The sequence below is a fragment of the Schistocerca cancellata genome, chromosome 12 (genome assembly GCF_023864275.1).
Source record: "Schistocerca cancellata isolate TAMUIC-IGC-003103 chromosome 12, iqSchCanc2.1, whole genome shotgun sequence".
Lineage (NCBI taxonomy): Eukaryota > Metazoa > Arthropoda > Insecta > Orthoptera > Acrididae > Schistocerca > Schistocerca cancellata.
The window spans coordinates 17,883,617-17,897,304 of NC_064637.1; positions in this window are offsets into that span (position 1 = coordinate 17,883,617).

Genomic DNA, 13,688 nt, shown 5'->3' on the forward strand with positions numbered 1-13,688 from the left:
CCTCTCCGTCGTTTCTAGGTCCCCGGTTTAATACAATACAGTACATGCATACTACTTTATTCACAATTAAGTGCCTGGCAGAGGGTCATCGAAGCACCTTGGTACTAATTCTGTATTATTCCAATCTCGAACAGCGCGTGGAGAAAACGAACACCTATATTTTTCCGTGAGAGCTCTGATTTCCCTATGTAGGTAGCCGTCAACAAAATGTTTTCGCATTTGGAGGACAAAGTTGGCAGTTCAAATTTCGTGAGGAGATTCAAATGGTTCAAATGGCTCTGAGCACTATGGGACTTACCATCTGAGTTAATCAGTCCCCTAGAACTTAGAACTACTTAAACCTAACTAACCTATGGACATCACACACATCCATGCCCGAGGCAGGATTCGAACCTGCGACTGTAGCAGTCGCGCGGTTCCGGACTGAAACGCCTAGAACCGCTCGGCCACCGTGGCCGTCGTGTGGAGATTCCGTCGCAACGAAAAACGCCTTTCTTTTAATGATGCCCAGCCCAAATCCTGTATCATGTCAGTGACGATCTCTCCCCTGTTTTTCGATAGTACAAAACGTGCTGCCCATTTTTGAACTTCCTCGATGTACTCCGCCAATCCTATCTGGTTAGGATCCCACACCCCGCAGCAGTACTCGAAAAGACAATGGCCAAGCGTAGTGTAGGCAATCTCTTTAGTAACCTGTTACATTTTCCAAGTGTTCAGGCAATAAAACGCAGTCTTTTTTTTTTGCCTTCCCCACAACATTTTCTGTCTGTTCTTTCCAATTTAAGTTGTTCGTAATTGTAATTCCCAGGTATTTAGTTGAATTTACGGCCTTAAGATTTGACTAATTTATCGTGTAACCGAAGTTTAACTGATTCCTTACAGCACTCATGTGAATGACCTCACACTTTTTATTACTTATCGTCAATTGACAGTTTTCACACCATACTGACTCGTTTTGCAATTTGTTTTGATCTTCTGATGACTTTACTAGAACATAAACGACAGCATTGTCTGCAAACAACCTAAGACGGCTGCTCAGATTGTCTCGTAAATCGTTTATATAGATAAGATACAGCAGAGGGCGTATGACACTACCTTGGGGAACGGCACAAATCACTTCTGTTTTATTCAGTGCCTTTCCATCAATTAGTACGAACTGTGACCCCTCTGACAGGAAATCACGAATCCGGTCACGTAAGTGAAATGATATTTAATAAGCACGCAAATTTACTACAAGCCGCTTGTGTGGTACAGTGTCAAAAGCCTTCCGGAAATCCTGGATTTCAGGACGAGCTGCCCTTCTTTGGACTTTTTGGATGTCCTCCTCCAGTCCAGTCTCGTAACGATTCCATTGAGCATAGCGGGCTAGTGTAGGCAGTCTCTCTGGTCGACCTGCTGCGTCTTCTAAGTGTTCTGCCACTAAATCGGAGTCTATCGTTCACTTTCTCCACATCATTACCTATGTGACTGCTCCACTTCAAGTTATTCGTAATTGTAATCCCAGGTATTTAGTTGATGTGAAAGCCTTTAGATGTGTGTGGTTTGTCGTGTTACCGAAGTTAAGCGGATTCGTTTTAGTACTTGTGTGGATGACCTCGCAATGCAATGCAATGCAATGCCACTTTTCGTACCATGAGATAGCTAAAACATTTTCCAATTGGTCTGAATCTTCTGTTGACTTTAAGAGGCAGCATATGACGGTACCACCTGCAAACAATTTAAGCGGGCTGCTCAAATTGTCTCCTAAATGGTTTATGCAGATTAGGCACAGCAGGATGGCTGCAACAGGTCCTTCGGGGACGCCAGAAATCACTTTCGTTTTACTGGACGGCTTTCCGTCAGTTACTACGAACTGTGACTTCTTTGACAGGAAATCCAGTCGCGCAACTGAAACGATACTCCGAAGGCACGCAATTTCACAAGAATTCGCTTGTGAGGAAGGGTATCGACGGCTTTCTGGAAAAACAAAAACATAGATCCGTTGTGAGATCCCCTGCAGTCACTACTTCTTGCGAACAAAGAGCTAGTTGTATTTCGTAAGTTCGATATTTTCTGAGTCCGTGCTGACTGTTTGTGAACAGATCGTTTTGTTCGAGGTAATTCATAATGTTCGAACACAGTATGTTCCAAAATCCTACTGCAAATCAACGGTAGTGATATAGGTCTATGATTCATTGGATTGCTATTACTTGCTTTGTTGAGTGTTGATGTGACCTGTGCAAGTTTTCTGTACGGATCATTGGACGAGCGAGCGATTGTATACGGCTGCTACGTATAGGGCTATTTTGTCAGCGTACTCTGAAAGGAACTTAGTCTCGTATGCGCTTTCGGTGATAGATGTAGTGCACTTTAGCAGAATCATTAAAAACTCTATTTCCACTGTATTTTTGTACACTAATGTAACTGTATCCTGGCTACACAACGGAAGACATATTGTCCGTACAGTAACTGCCTATGTTGTAACCAGACAGGAGAAACACAACAGATTCCGTTAACGTGTGCTCAAAGCACAGCACGTAATAAGGTAGCAGACGCTTATCACAACGGCTGGACAGATATACGGCTGTCGTGAGACCTTGTAGCAGATTCGTGGATATCTTACAGGCTTTAGAGTGGCACGTGTCACATCCTTGAGGTGTTAAGCGATTGCCTGTTAAGGAAGCTGGACCAAGTTCTCTTTCTACGGCTCTGTATCTCGGTCGGTAAAAACTGAACCATTGCAGGATCACTTTGTAGTCTGTCTGTCTGTCTGTCCGACAGAACCATTTTTCTCACGAACGGTTGGACATATCAAGTTGAAATATATGTCACATAATAAGGTGCACGACCCCTTTGCGGAATAAAAAATTTGAGGATGTAAGACAAACGGCCGTATCTTTTAATTTCATTATATTACATATTATGACGCTCACAAACTCACTCACCAAAACCTATAGTGCACTCCCCGTTGACACATCAAATTTGGCAAGAAACAAGGTTTCACACTATAAGTAAAGGAAAAAATCAAATTCTTAATATGTAGCTATATCATACGGAAAAGTATTTCTTTTGTCATCTGTTATCCGACCGTCCGTGTGTCCGCGTTTAAGAAGCTGTTTTTCCTCAGCAATGGGTAACTAATATCAAAACTGTCACATACTGACATCTACAGTCGCTTTGTGGTGTAAAAAACTGAAACCTGTAAGTCAATCCAGCCCGAAGATACTGATATTTATGTCACATTGTTTGATATCTCGGCTGTTTCGACATCGATAGCGGGCAAAAATCGTCGATTTCGCGGGATGGGGGATCATCTATCTAATACTTCGAACGGTACCCTCGGTGCGCAAGTCCTACTCGCAAAACATCCCAGTTTTTTTCCGTTCATGCTGTTTCAAATGGTTCAAATGGCTCTGAGCACTATGGGACTTAACTGCTGAGGTCATCAGTCCCCTAGAACTTAGAACTACTTAAAGCTAACTAACCTAAGGACATCACGCACATCCATGCCCGAGGCAGGATTCGAACCTGCGACCGTAGCGGTCTCGCGGTTCCAGACTGTAGCGCCTAGAACCGCTCGGCCACCCAGGCCGGCCATGCTGTTTCACTGCCTTCGTCACACAGCGACGATAAGGGGTATCAGCAATAGTGTTTATCGTGTACGGATACGCCGGTATCTAGGCGAACAGCCGTTAGATACTGACCAGTGTGAAGGGGGGGGGGGGGGAGGGTACATTACGCTATGGAGGACATTCACCTGGGTTTACTACCTGAGATGGTAATCGAAGGCATCATTGCAGCTGTCGACCGCATGAAAAGTATTGCATACGAACTGCATTCCTTTATGCTTGAGTGCTGACAGTGAGCGTACCTTCCAACAGGATAACTCTCCATGTCTCAAGGCCAGAATCGTGATACACTGGTTCGACGGACATGACAGCTAACTCACGTTGGCGCCTTGTCAACCAAATTCGCCTGGTCTGTACCCTATGGAAGACATCCGTGACTCCATCGTGCGCCAGTTCCGCATCCACAAACCAGACTGTTGTGCGAACTGTGCGTAGATATCTGTGCCACATACTGCCACAAATCCACTATTTATTTGTTGAATCCAAGATACCCATAATAGCTGCTGTATTGCCTTCCAGAGCTGGCGCAACGAGATATTAAGTAGATACCCAAAATGTTTTTTGCTCACCACTGTATTTGGAAGTAATAATGCGTAGAATGTGGAAGTTTGGATTGTAGCTAAAGCATCTACATCCGTACTGCTTGGAAGCAACAATGCCTACAATGTGGAAGGTGGGATTGTAGCTAAAGCATCTACATCCATACTGCTTGGAAGCAACAATGCGTAGAATGTGGAAGGTTGGATTGTAGCTAAAGCATCTACTTCCATACTGCGCACGCCGCCTGACGCTGTGTGGTGGAGTCTACTTGTGGTACCACTGTATGATCTACAACTACACACATTCTACCAAACCCACCGTACGGTGCACGGCGGAGGGTACCACGCACATCTACTAGTCATTTTCATTTGTGTTCCACTCACAAACAGAGCGAGGGAAAAGCGACTGCCCCAATTTTTTGCGTCTTATTTCGTGGTCCTTATGTACGTTGGCGGCAGTAGGAGCGTTCTGCAGTCAGGTTCCGGTTCTCTCAAAATTTCCCAGTTGTGTTGTGCGTAAAGGTCGTCGCCTTCCCTACACCACTTGCCGTTTAATTTCTGAAACATGACTGGACTCCTACTAGCGTGTCCTTCGAACCTACTGAACGTTCCAGTCACAGCCCTCCTCTTAATCGCTGCAATTTCTTCCGTTAGTCCCACCTGTTGCGGATCCCAAACTCTCGAATAATACTCAAGAATGGGTCGCTGTAGTGTCTCATATGTTGTCTCATATACAAGTGAGCTACACTTTCCAAAAATTCTACCAATAAACGGATATGGAGAATTCACCTTCCCTACAACCAACCTGACGCGCTCATTCTGTTTCACATCGCTTTACAACGTTACGCCTGAATATTTAATCAATGTGATCGGCTCAGACAGCACACCACTACCGCTGTACTGCAACGTTACGTGATTGTTTTTCCTACTCATTCGCATTAACTTACATTTTTCTTCATTTAGAACATGGCCCAACGACGATGATCTTTCGTACACGGCAGTGTCATCAGCCAACAACCGTAAGTTGCTGCTCACACTGTCCGCCAGACAACTTATGTACATACAGAGAACATCAATCAGCGGTCCTATCACACTGGGAGGAACGACTGTCGGCAAACCACTGTATTAGCTCTAATTTCTCAGATTTTCCCGTAGTGATCATTTTGCGAGGCATATGTGGGAGCAAGCAATATGTTGTACGACACTTCCCGGAAAGTACTCTCTCCAAATGTGAATAGCAAACCTCTGCGTTATGCACAACACGTCTCTTGAAATGTCCTGCCACCGGAGTTCGTCGGGCACCTCTGTGACGCTCTCTCTCCCGTCACGAAACGCACAGCTCTTCTATCATTCCCCTCTGGTAAGGGTCTCAAACTCATGAACAATATTAAATACTCGCTCTAGCAAATGCCTTGTGAGCCACTTCTGTGGTGGACGAATTACACTTTCTTAAGGTTCTTCGTACGAACCTCAGTTTGGCATCTGGTTTTTCTACAGTTTTATGTGATCATTCCTGTGGTGTCACCGCCAGACACCACACTTGCTAGGTGGTAGCCTTTAAATCGGCCGCGGTCCGCTAGTATACGCCGGACCCGCGTGTCGCCACTGTCAGTGATTGCAGACCGAGCGCCACCACACGGCAGGTCTAGAGAGACGTCCTAGCACTCGCCCCAGTTGTACAGCCGCTAGCGAAGATACACTGACAAATACGCTCTCATTGGCCGAGACGATAGTTAGCATAGCCTTCAGCTACGTCATTTGCTACGACCTAGCAAGGCGCCGTATTCAATTGATATCTTGTGAAGCATGTACAGTCAAGAGAGATGTATACCAATTATGGATTAAAGTTAAGTATTCCAGCAGCAGCGTACCTTATTGGCTACATTAATTACATTGTCCTGTTCCAGACCTCACGCCACTTTGCGTGAGCTTAAACGCGTGCCTTTCGGCTTCCTCCAAACCCCGTGAATTGGCTCCGGCCAATTCACAACAATTCCAGTTAAGGTCGATTCGAATAGATACTCCCAGGTATTCTATGACAGATACTGTTCCCAGCGGTTTAGTAGTATAGTTGTACAATAGTGCATTTCTTTTCCTGTGTCCGCGCGATATGTTGCATTTACTTACGTTCAGGGTCAAATGCCAGAGCCTGCACCATTCATCAAGCCTCTGCAGGTCCTTCCGCAAATCGTCACTGTATTCTGGCTTTGCTACTTCGTTGTACACAACCGCGTCATCAGCGAACAGCCTTAAACACATACCGACGCTTTGTACTAGATCATTTATATGCACTGTACACAGAAACGGTCCTCCACACTCCTCGGAATTAATTATACATCTGTCGATTTTGTTCCGTTAAGAGGGCGTGCTGCACTCTACATGCAAGGAAAACTTGTATCTAATCGCAAGTACACTACGTGATCAAAAGTATCCGGACACCCCCAAAAACATACGTTTTTCATATTAGGTGCGTTGTGCTGCCTCTTACTGCCAGGTATTCCTTATCAGCGACCTCAGTAGTCATTAGACATCGTGAGAGGGCAGAATGGGGCGCTCCGCGGAACTCATGGACTTCGAACGTGGTCAGGTGATTCGGTGTCACTCCTGTCATACATCTGCACGCGAGATTTCCACACTCATAAACATCCCTAGGCTCAAATGGCTCTGAGCACTATGGGACTTAACATCTGTGGTCATCAGTCCCCTAGAACTTAGAACTACTTAAACCTAACTAACCTAAGGACATCACACACAGCCATGCCCGAGGCAGGATTCGAACCTGCGACCGTAACAGTCGCGCGGTTCCGGACTGAGCGCCTAGAACCGCTAGACCACCGCGGCCGGCAAACATCCCTAGGTCCACTGTTTCCGATGTGATAGTGAAGTGGAAACGTCAAGGGACATGTACAGCACAAAAGCGTACTGGCCGAACTCGTCTGTTGACTGGCCGAGACCGCCGACAGTTGAAGAGGGTCGTAACGTGTAATAGGCACACATCTATCCAGACCGTCACAAAAGAATTCCAAACTGCATCAGGATCCACTGCAAGTACTATGACAGTTAGTCGGGAGGTGAGAAAACTTGGATATCATGGTCGAGCGGCTGCTCATAAGGCACACATCACGCCGGTAAATGCCAAACACCTCCTCGCTTGGTGTAAGGAGCATAAACATTGGATGATTTGATAGTCGAAAAGCGTTGTGTGGAGTGACGCATCACGGTACACAATGTGGCGGCCCGATGGCAGGGTGTGGGTACGGCGAATGCCCGGTGAACGGTCATCTGCCAGCGCGTGTAGCGGCAACAGCGAAATTCGGAGGCGGTGGTGTTATGGTGTGGTCGTGTTTTTGATGTTGTTTTGCGTGGCACTATCACAGCACAGGCCTACATTGATGTTTTAAGCACCTTATTGCTTCCCACTGTTGAAGTGCAATTAGGGGATGGCGATTGCATCTTTCAACACGATCGAGCACCTGTTAATAATACACGGCTTGTGGCGGAGTGGTTACACGACAATAACGTCTCTGTAATGGACTTTCCTGCACAGAGTCCTGATCTGAATTCTATATAACATATTTGGGATGTTTGGGAACGCCGACTTCGTGCCAGGCCTCACCGACCGACATCGATACCTCTCCTCAGTGCAGCACTCCATGAAGAATGGGCTGCCATTCCCGAAGAAACCTTGCACGACCTGATTGAACGTATGCCTGCGCGAGTGGAAGCTGCCATCAAGGCTAAGGATAGGCCAACACGATACTGAATCGCAGCGTTAGCGACGGAGGACACCACGTACTTAGTGGTCATTTTCAGGCAGGTGTCCGGATACTTTTGATCACATAGTTTATGGACCGGTATTCAGTAAACTCGTGTTTTTCATTTTTCATTAAACGGCAGTTCGGGACGGTGTCGAATGCCTTTCTGAAGTGAATGAACTCCGCATCAACCTGAGGAAATTGCAGATTACCGTTCATAGGGTAGTGGCAGTTTATCTACAAAAGACATTACCTACAAAGCGCTTGTGCAGCCCATACCTCATAATACTGTTGAAGACTATTGGCTCCTTATTAAATCAAACTAACAATAGACATCCAGCATAACACAAAGAGGATCAGGACGAACGGTGGCAGGTTCGTTAGGCTTGGAAGCGTAGCAGAAGTGGTGGGGAAACATGACAGACGCTCGAAGAGTGTCGCCATACTGCTGGCAGGAGTGTTTGGAAAACTTAAAGGGCCGTATTACAATAGAAAATAAAAAATGAAAGTAATGTGTTGCGAGGGAGAGCTCCCAAATGTATCTCCAGCGCCCGAAACAGCGTCAATCAAGCTTCTTAAGCATAAGACTTACTGTCTGTGAAAAAAATACTGTGGACTAGGACATTGTTTGCACACCTTTTGGTTCTAGGTGGGAGTGTGGTAGGAAAGGATGACTATGAAGTGAGTGGCAGTGGGCACTTCGCAGGATAACACATGTTAGTTTAATTTGGACCATTAATTTCATGTTCCATGGACCATTTGCCCGATAAATCGTAATAATGCGGTACTTGTCACTTAACATTCAGATCTCAGATTAATTAGTAAATGTGGCAACATGCTGAACGTTTGAGGTTAGTAACTCCTACCCACTGCCTTTTACACATGACAACAATTGAAATTTTTTCTACTGAACAGGAGGAGTTGTTACGGAGAAACTTCCTCAATTTCTTTTCAAATTTTCCCTTTCTCTCTGTCGGATGTTTCACATCACTATTATTACTCTTCTGTTATAATTTCATGTACTGACTCGTTCCACGACCAAGAAGGTGACTATGGTCCTGTTAAACACGGAATGTAAAATAAATAGGTGATCAGAAATTTTAGTTACAGCATTTTGCACCCCTTTTTGTGCTAAAACAGCCTTAGTGTAGAGTGATGAATATCATTTTTCCTTCTCGTGTAATTATGTAGAGTATTGCTCCGTAACTTGATGGGAAAATACGTGTACTGTGAAGCCGTAGTCAGAGTGACCAACTCCTTAAACAGATGTCAGCAAGATGGTAGTGGGTGAGCATCACATACTACTCTTACAGCACCATTTTGATCAATGAAGACATTCTTTCTTGATGATTAATTACCCACGAAAATTATTCCACGTGACATTGTTGAATGGAAATATTCATAATACGTCAACTTACTGATTGGTTTCTCCGCAAGATTTACAATGGTTCTGCTGAACTAACCTTTTATAAGGAGTTCATAAATGTGCTTTTTGCAGTTTAATTTCTCACCTATATGGACGCCTCAGAATTTGAATTTTGAAATTTCCACCGTATTTGTTATCTCCTCACCAGGTGTTTATTTATCATTGGTGTGGTACCTCTAAACACTCAGAACTGAATATGTTGTGTCTTTTTAAAATTGAGGGTGGGAACATTCGCAGAAAACGAGTGAATAGTACTTTTAAGGATATTGCTTACCAATTCCTGATGTTGCCGGATGTATGTCTGGGAAAACTAACGCTTCTTTTGTTGCATATACACAGCCGGGAGAAAAATTAGCACACCTGGATCCGATGACGGCAAATGCCACGTGGGGGATAGTAGATATACTGACGGTGGTCTCAACATTGTCGGTCAACAGATGGCGTAGTTGCATAGCTACCAGAGCGCAACCTGTGTCTGCCCTTTAATGGGGAATGTTCACAGCCAGAAGGGTCCGAGTGGAGCCGACGTGTGAAGCAAGCAAGCAACCATGGCACGGAGCCGCAACCGTGGCTACTACGGCCGAGTGACAGAGTTTGAAAAGGATCACAGTGTGGCCTTCCGAGTCGCGGGATGGACGTTTCCGATAACTGCCGAGCAAGTGGCACGTAATGAGATTTTCACCCTGCAGCGGAGAGTGCGCTGATATGAAACTTCCTGGCAGATTAAAACTGTGTGCCAGGCCGAGACTCGAACTCGGGACCTTTGCGTTTCGTGGGCAAGTGCTTTACCATCTGAGCAGAAGAGCTTGTGTGACGTTTGGAAGGTAGGAGACGAGGTACTGGCGGAAGTAAAGCTGTGAGGACGGGGCGTGAGTCGTGCTTGGGTAGCTCAGATGCTAGAGCACTTGCCCGCGAAAGGCAAAGGTCCCGAGTTCGAGTCTCGGTCCGGCAGACAGTTTTAATCTGCCAGGAAGTTTCAAGTTGCACGTGCCGCGTCGGTTGTGCAACGATGCTCGTATCGGTGGCCACGTGGACATTCCCGCATCCGTAGAGATTCTGGACGTCCACGCAGCACAAACGCCAGCCGGGATCGTCCTACTGTCAGGGCGGCAGTGGCAGACAGGCCGCACAGCTACCACAGCACAGATGTGAGGGCTCGTGAGCCGAGACGTCTCAACACGGACTGTCGCGAACCAGTTTTATTAGCACTGGGAACTTTTTCTTTAGTTGCACTTGTAGAATGACGTGTTAGAGTATTTGCACATCTTCGTGAATCAACCTGTACAGGCCGGTCCCCGGCGCGAATCCGCCCGGCGGATTGGTGTCGAGGTGCGGTGTGCCATCCGGCCCGTGAATGGTTTTTACGGCGGTTTTCCATCCGCCGCGGCAAATGCAGGCTGGTTCCCCTCATTCCGCCTCAGTTACACTGTGTCGGCGATTGCTGCGCTAACACTGTCTCCACGTATGCGTACAGCATAATTACTGTACCATACAAGCATTTGGGGTAACACTCATCTGGTACGAGACGTTTCCCCCGATGGGGAGGAGGGGGGTGGGGGGTGGGTAGGGTTGGTCCGAATACACAAGGGCACGCAACTCACGCCGCAGCATCGCAGCATCGACGTGCACGGCTCGACTCCCTGCACGCACAGAGTTGATGATCTTTCGCTTGTGTCACGTAGACCTGGTGAGCACTGTCTCGTAGAGTACGTTGGTCCAAGACACACTGGCCGCACGACTGGACTCCTGGTCTGGGCTGCGATAAGCTGCAACCCTCGTTCACCTTTGATGTTTCTCGATGGATTGTTCCAGCAGGGTAATCCTCGCCCGCACACTGCCCGTGAAACTCAACTTGGTCTTCAGGACGTGCAAAAACTTCCCCGGCCAAAACGATCTCCAGACTTGTTCAAATGGTTCAAATGGCTCTGAGCACTATGGGACATAACTTCTGAGGTCATCAGTCCCCTAGAACTTAGAACTACTTAAACCTAACTAACCTAAGAACATCACACACATCCATGTCCGAGGCAGGATTCGAACCTGCGACCGTAGCGGTCGCGCGGTTCCAGACTGTAGTGCCTAGAACCGCTGGGCCACTCCGGCCGGCTCCACACTTGTCCCCCAATCGAGTACGTGTCGGATATGATGGGACGAGAAGTGACTCGTGCGACTCGCCAGCCAGCAAGTCTCACAGAACTACCTGAACAGGTCGAAGAGGCGTGGCGTAACGTATTCCAGGACAGTATTCTTCATCTGTACGATCGACGGTATGCCAGGGTCAATACCTGCATTGTTCCCTATAGAAGCTGTACCGGCCGGCCGTTGTGACCGAGCGGTTCTAGAAGCTTCAGTCCACAACCGCGCTGCTGCTACGGTCGCAGGTTCGAATCCTGCCTCGGGCATGGATGTGTGTGATGTCCTTAGGTTAGTTAGGTTTAAGTAGTTCTAAGTTCTAGGGGACTGATGACCACAGATGTTGAGTCCCATAGTGCTCAGAGCCATTTTCGCTCCTGTTTGTGATGCAGCGTCAAGGGTAACCGCAGCCATGGTCTCCGAGCTGATAGTCCGTGCTGCTGCAAACGTCGTCGAACTGTCTGTGCAGATGGTTGTTGTCTTGCAAACGTCCCCATCTGTTGACTCAGGGATCGAGACGTGGCTGCACGATCCGTTACAGCCGTGCGGATAAGATGCCTGTCATCACGACTGCTAGTGATACGAGGCCGTTGGGACCCAGCACGGCGTTCCGTATTACCCTCCTGAACCCACCGATTCCATATTCTGCTAAAACTCATTGGATCTCGACCAACGCGAGCAGCAATGTCGCGATACGATAAACAGCAATCTCGATAGGCTACAATCCGACCTTTGTCAAAGTCGGAAACGTGATGCTACGCATTTCTCCTCCTTACACGAGGCATCACAACAACGTTTCACTAGACAACGCCGGTCAACTGCTGTTTGTGTATGACAAATCCGTTGGAAACTTTTCTCATGTCAGCACGTTCTAGGTGTCGCCACCGGTGCCAATCTTGTGTGAATGCTCTGAAAAGCTAATCATTTGCATATCAAAGCATCTTCTTCCTGTCGGTTAAATTTCGCGTCTGTAGCACGTCATCTTCGTGGTGTGGCAATTTTAATGGCCAGTAGTGTACATACATAGATAATGAATACGACATTTCGTAATGATGTGGAAGGTGTCACTTTAACACAAGTTTTCTTTACACAAAATAATTAATTTTCTTAAATTTACAGTTACTACTTTATATCTTAGACGTACTGAAAAATCACCGTGTTAAAGTTCCGTTTCTTTTTCTATGCAGTTCAGACAAAAGCCGACTTGTCGTGGTGACTGTTGAATAGATTCCTTTGATTCAATTTACAAATTGCATCTTCTAAATTTTTCATACTAATCAAGGCCATAGAACTTGCTCTTTTTCGCACGCACTTCTGACCAAAAAGCGATTCTGCATTCATAATTCTGTTTATCGTTTATTTCACTCCCTTAGGGGTTGAATTTAAAAAAAAAATCTTTGAAACACGAAGTTTTTTCATTTATAAACGAGAAATCAAATACCAGTTTTTATAGACGTAGTTTTCCTCCAAAGGCACTGAAATACGTATTTTCTTTTCTGGCCAAAAAACCAAATACCAATTTCCATAGTTCGAACTTCAAAATTGCCTTAATAGCAACATATTTTCGAAAAATCTATTATCCCCTATTTTACCCCCTTACTGATGCAATTTCGCAACATCATACAGTACAAGGTCAACATCCTCTCCAAATTTCAAGTTTCTACTAGCCTTAGCAGTTTGGGGTGGGTGATGATGACTCACTGAATCAGTCAGAACATGTCCTTTTGTATATAGAGATAACTATCATTTGGAAAAAGTCTGTGGTTAGTATTAATATTGACTGCCGTGTGATTAATAAGAACAACAAGGGCGACAACACTCTTCCTTAGGGCACGACTAAAGTGTCTTCCATTTCTGTCAACGATTCTCCATACGAGAAAATATGCTGCATCTCCCATACCAAGAAATCCTCAGTCGGGTAACAAACCTTGTCCGCAATCCCATTTAATCGTACTTTGCTAACAAACATCGGTGTGTTACGGATGGAAGCATAATAATTGGGAAACATGTCAACCAACTTAGTACATATATAGCTTACTATCTAGGAAAAAGAATGCATGCCGAGTCTATAGTTTTCCGGCTACGTTTGCTGGTAAATCACGGCATTTATTCGTGGGAGTGGGTGTGGCAGTAGGCAGCGTGAAAAGCAGAGGATAAGTCTGGAACGCTTCCAACAATTTCAGCCGAACATGGTATACTTATGACTTACTACATAGAAAAGAAGTGT